At 44.5% G+C, this 6,000-nt stretch overlaps 1 protein-coding gene across 2 annotated transcripts in view; it reads left to right on the top strand.

Moving 5' to 3' along the window:
• The window catches only part of MECR (mitochondrial trans-2-enoyl-CoA reductase), a 28,096-nt gene that overhangs the window by 657 nt on the left and 21,439 nt on the right, over positions 1-6,000 (top strand). Inside the window, exon 1 of one of the 2 annotated variants that reach the window (XM_034754113.1) lies at positions 654-787. The exons of the other annotated variant lie outside the window; for it this stretch is intronic. The gene's annotated coding sequence lies outside the window, so the exon portion shown is untranslated. Of the gene's footprint in view, positions 1-653; positions 788-6,000 lie in introns of those variants that run through there. 2 annotated transcript variants of the gene reach the window in all.

Here is a 6,000-nt window from a genome sequence, read left to right as displayed (position 1 = left end):
GGGTAGAGGGGGATCCTGAGTTGGGGGGCAGGGCTGGAAGAAATAGGTGGGGGACACGCTGGGGGGGGCAGGGGGTAGAGGGGGCTCCCAGGCAGGGCTGGAGGAGGCAGGTGGGGGCACACTGGGGGCAGGGGTAGAGCAAGGCTGGAGGAAGTGTGTGGGGAGGCAGGCGGGTGGGTAGAGGGGGATCCTGGGATGGGGGGATATTTAGCAGAACTGCTGGTTTGGCATTGTGGGCTGGTCTCCTGCGTTTCCCCTGTAGAATGGGGTAGGGAGGGCTCAATGAGGACCCTTCCTCCTGAGCACCCATGCCCTGCTGCACGGCCCCCATTGCTCTGGCAGAAGAAGGTGCAGTAGGAGACCTGCTGATTAATGCCATGGCTGCCCCATTGCACTCCCAGCTGGGGTGTGATGGTGCCAGGGCCACTGCAAATGCTTTGTGCCAAGTCTCCTCTGGAACATGACGTTTCCAGGATGTGCACATGCTAGCTCCTTAAGTCCCAGCATCCCGTCCCCTGATCCAAATGAGATGTGGGTTGGCCCGGGGTACTGTGGAGCCTGTGTAGGCAAGTCAGACCAGAGACCCATCTCACTTATGCTGTGGTGAGTGTGGGGTAACCCCAGTGACTTCACTGATTCCTCCAGGATGAATCCAGTGTAACTGAGACTGGGATCTGGCCTGCTGCTCTTGTGGTTGACATTTGGCATGGTTCCCCTCTGGAAATCTGGGAGATGCTGAGTGCACTGGCTAAAGGACGAAGTTGAAACTCTTGACTTCTGTAGCCAGGTGACCTTGATCACTCACACAATTACTGTATTTTCTCTCATATACGTGTGTTACCACCTCCAATACTGTCAGGGTTAAGTAAAGACGTGCTGTCAGGTCCAAACTGAAAAAATTACAGATTCTGATAGAGTACCCTTTATATAGTTTTCCTGAAACTTTTTTATAAGTTTCTTTAAAGAAATGTAAAATGGGGATTTTTTGCTCCCCTGATTATGTTTGTAAGGGTCAGCAACAGTGAAATAGACTGGATATACCAGTGGTTTTCAACCTTTTTAAAATTTGCAGACTCCTAAAAAATCTCAAATGGCCGGCTTGACAAAACCCTGGCTGGGATGTGGTTGGTCCTGAGGTCTCTTCCAACCCTAATATTCTATGATTCTATGCGGACCCCTTTGGAAATCTTAGACATAGTCTGCAGACCTCCAGGGGTCCGCAGACCACCGGTTGAAAACCACGGTTCTATGGTAGTAACAATCTTTTGCAGACCCCTTAGACATAGTGTGTGGACCCCCAGGGGTCTACGGAACACAGATTGAAAACCACTGGGCTATACGAATGAAACAGACCTTACACAAAGTGCTGCCAAATGCCTAAAGTAAACCAACTGGGGGGAAAAGATCTAGACTGTTCTCGGTGGTACCTGATGACAGAACAAGGAGTAATGGTCTCAAGTTGCAGTGGGGGAGGTTTAGGTTGGATATTAGGAAACACTATTTCACTAGGAGGGTGGTGAAGCACTGGAATGGGTTACCTAGGGAGGTGGTGGCATCTCCTTCCTTAGAGGTTCTTAAGGTCAGGCTTGACAAAGCCCTGGCTGGGATGATTTAGTTGGGAATTGGTCCTGCTTTGACCAGGGGGTTGGACTAGATGACCTCCTGAGGTCCCTTCCAACCCTGATATTCTATGATTCTATGAAAAAGAGAGAAATCTTTGCTAACTTTCCATTGCCATGATTTCAGGTGGTGGTTGTTAATGCAACATTTTTAGGCGGATGTAATTTTGCAAGATGACTGTATGTCTAAAGTTTGCTCAATCGTTGCATGGTCAATATCTGTGTAAGTCTCACTAGGCACTGGTGGCTCATCTGATTCATTTTAAAAACTCCTAGACCTTTCACACTTGGCTGGGGAATCTTTATTTCCCACAGTTAAGCATTTGGTGGAGTTGGATGCTGTGTTGGGTATTGATTCTTGTCATATCTTTAGCTGAGTGAGGCTAGTAATATATTACTGAGTCAGTTGGAAATATAAACTAAAAACGTACTTGTAGTATAAGCCAACTGCCAAATCATATAATTGATTTTCTCTGGGAATTTATTCAGCCCTCAGAGAGTCCCACTTTTTAATAAAAACAACGAGGAGTCCAGTGGTACCTTAAAGACTAACAGATTTATTTGGGCATAAGCTTTCGTGGGATTCATAGATTCTAGGACTGGAAGGGACCTCGAGAGGTCATCGAGTCCAGTCCCCTGCCCACATGGCAGGACCAAATACTGTCTAGACCATCCCTGATAGACATTTATCTAACCTACTCTTAAATATCTCCAGAGATGGAGATTCCACAACCTCCCTAGGCAATTTATTCCAGTGTTTAACCACCCTGACAGTTAGTTAGGAACTTTTTCCTTATGTCTAACCTAGACCTCCCTTGCTGCAGTTTAAGCCCATTGCTTCTTGTTCTATCCTTAGAGGCTAAGGTGAACAAGTTTTCTCCCTCCTCCTTATGACACCCTTTTAGATACCTGAAAACTGCTATCATGTCCCCTCTCAGTCTTCTCTTTTCCAAACTAAACAAACCCAATTCCTTCAGCCTTCCTTCATAGGTCATGTTCTCAAGACCTTTAATCATTCTTGTTGCTCTTCTCTGGACCCTTTCCAATTTCTCCACATCTTTCTTGAAATGCGGTGCCCAGAACTGTACACAATACTCCAGCTGAGGCCTAACCAGAGCAGAGTAGAGCGGAAGAATGACTTCTCGTGTCTTGCTCACAACACACCTGTTAATACATCCCAGAATCATGTTTGCTTTTTTTGCAACAGCATCACACTGTTGACTCATATTTAGCTTGTGGTCCTCTATAACCCCTAGATCCCTTTCTGCCGTACTCCTTCCTAGACAGTCTCTTCCCATTCTGTATGTGTGAAACTGATTTTTTCTTCCTAAGTGGAGCACTTTGCATTTGTCTTTGTTAAACTTCATCCTGTTTACCTCAGACCATTTCTCCAATTTGTCCAGATCATTTTGAATTATGACCCTGTCCTCCAAAGTAGTTGCAATCCCTCCCAGTTTGGTATCATCCGCAAACTTAATAAGCGAACTTTCTATGCCAATATCTAAGTTGTTAATGAAGATATTGAACAGCGCCGGTCCTAAAACAGACCCCTACGGAACCCCACTTGTTATGCCTTTCCAGCAGGATTGGGAACCATTAATAACAACTCTCTGAGTATGGTTATCCAGCTAGTTATGCACCCACCTTATAGTAGCCCCATCTAAATTGTATTTGCCTAGTTTATCGATAAGAATATCATGCAAGACCGTATCAAATGCCTTACTAAAGTCTAGGTATACCACATCCACAGCTTCTCCCTTATCCACAAGACTCGTTATCCTATCGAACAAAGCTATCAGATTGGTTTGACACGATTTGTTCTTTACAAATCCATGCTGGCTATTCCCTATCACCTTACCACCTTCCAAGTGTTTGCAGATGATTTCCTTAATTACTTGCTCCATTATCTTCCTTGGCACAGAAGTTAAACTAACTGGCCTGTAGTTTCCTGGGTTGTTTTTATTTCCCTTTTTATAGATGGGCACTATATTTGCCCTTTTCCAGTCTTCTGGAATCTCTCCCGTCTCCCATGATTTTCCAAAGATAATAGCTAGAGGCTCAGATACCTCCTCTATTAGCTCCTTGAGTATTCTAGGATGCATTCCATCAGGCCCTGGTGACTTGCAGGCATCTAACTTTTCTAAGTGATTTTTAACTTGTTCTTTTTTTATTTTATCTGCTAAACCTACCCCCTTCCCATTAGCATTTACTATATTAGGCCTTCCTTCAGACTTCTCGGTGAAGACCGAAACAAAGAAGTCATTATGCATCTCTGCCATTTCCAGGTTTCCTGTTACTGTTTCTCCCTCTTCACTAAGCAGTGGGCCTACCCTGTCTTTGGTCTTCTTCTTGCTTCTAATGTATTGATAAAAAGTCGTCTTGTTTCCCTTTATTCCTGTAGCTAGTTTGAGCTCATTTTGTGCCTTTGCTTTTCTAATCTTGCCCCTGCATTCCTGTGTTGTTTGCCTATATTCATCCTTTGTAATCTATCCTAGTTTCCATTTTTTATATGACTCCTTTTTATTTTTTAGGAGTCATATAAAAAATGGAAACTAGGATGCATCTGAAGAAGTGAGGTTTTTTACCCAAGAAAGCTAATCCCTGAATAAATCAGTTAGTCTTTAAGGTGCCACCGGACTCCTCATTGTTTTTGTGGATATAGAATAATACGGCTACCCCCTGATACTTGGCACCACTTTTTAATGTAATATTTTGGTCTCTAACAAGAGTTATAACTCCATTTGAATATGTTGGTATTTTTGCTGGTTTTAGTTAGGTTTTATTATTGGTGATTTTGAACAGCATGTGCATACTGGCAACCGTACAGCTTTTTAAATTATGACTTTGTTTTTTCTCGATATTTCTCTGGGGAATTCAAGATGTGGGCAATGTGAAGGAATCAGCATTACTATGTCTCCGGTCTACAAAGTGAGCACTTGCCCCAGTGAAAGAGAGAGCAGACTCGGTGTCCCAGCTGTACTTCAGAACAATCCATGGTGGTACACACACCAGTTGTCGTATGACTACACATAGACCAGTTAGCCAATGAATGGTGCCAATAGTCAGTAGGGGGACCTGAGACACTGAAGCAGGTCCAACGTATTCCATCCAGTAGAGAGCAGTTATAACCGGTATATTAATCTTACTGCTCCTCACCTAGTGTGACAATACCACTCAGTCTGTCCCGCTGGATGGTATACATGGCATGTTTGCTTCAGTTTATGGCTGACGTGTACATCTCAATGAGTGCTCCTGTCTCCACTTCAAATGGGAGAGGGAAGCGGTTTAAGAAACATATCTTTGCAAGGTTTTTATATGATCTTTATGACTCTTCCTCCCCACCCCCACCCCACATGCTGCCCCCTGGTTCCCAGCAATGTCCTCTCCAGTAGCGTCTGCTGAAGGTCCCAGAAATGGAAAATACTGGGAGAAAGGAGGTGCTTAGACATCATCCCCCACCTCCAAAATGACTGGTGCTGTGAGCACATGGCATGAATGCATTGGCGCAGTTGCTGTAAGGGCTTGTCTACACTACAAGTGCTTTGGCTGGCGTAGCTGTGCTAGCGAAGCCCACTAGTGGAGATGCAGCTTACGCTGACTCAGGGAGTTTTCTTGCCACTAAAGGAGTTCCCTGGCCAGCACAGTTAAATCGCCTCCGCAAACAACATAAGCTATGACAGCACAAGGGCTCCTTTGGTAGGATAACTGCATATACACACGGGCTTTTGCCAGCATCACTCGGTTGGTTTGGGGGAGGAGGGGATCTTTTCTTTCCATGTTCCAAGCTGACATAGCTTTGCCGTCAAAACTTTGTAGTGTAGACCACGCTTATACTTTTTAACCCTACTGGGGCTTTAAATGTTGGCATTAGGCTCTTGAGCATCAAGATTTTAATTGGCTTCCTTAAGACGCTCTCTATTCTTTTTGTTGAAGGGGGAACGTTGAACACTTTAAACATGAAAACAGCAACCATGTCTATCAAAACGTTGCTGATCGCATGCTCTCTTTGTGCAAGTAGAGTATCGGAGCAGTTCTGGCCCCCGAGTGTTGCGTCTGATCTGCCATGGGAGGCTGAATCTCCCATTGACAACCCTAAATCACTGTTTTTAGCTAAAAAGAATTTTTTTTTCTTTTGGTTCCATCTAAGACTAGCTGACTACTAAAATCTTTCCAGTACCTAGACAGGAACTGTTTGTGTTGAGTAGATCTGACACTCAGTCTGCCTTGTCAGATACAACAGCATTAGGTGTGATGCTTCCGAACCCCCTTCCCCCAGAAGGAAAAGGAGGATAATCGAACTTTCATTTATAAGAAACTTCATGCCAGGATAACTTTCAGCTAGACTGAAAAAGAAGATGTTAAACCAGCTGCTGTATTTTAA

The sequence above is a fragment of the Trachemys scripta genome, chromosome 20 (assembly GCF_013100865.1).
Source record: "Trachemys scripta elegans isolate TJP31775 chromosome 20, CAS_Tse_1.0, whole genome shotgun sequence".
NCBI lineage: Eukaryota > Metazoa > Chordata > Testudines > Emydidae > Trachemys > Trachemys scripta.
This window is presented reverse-complemented; position numbering and strand designations above follow the sequence as displayed.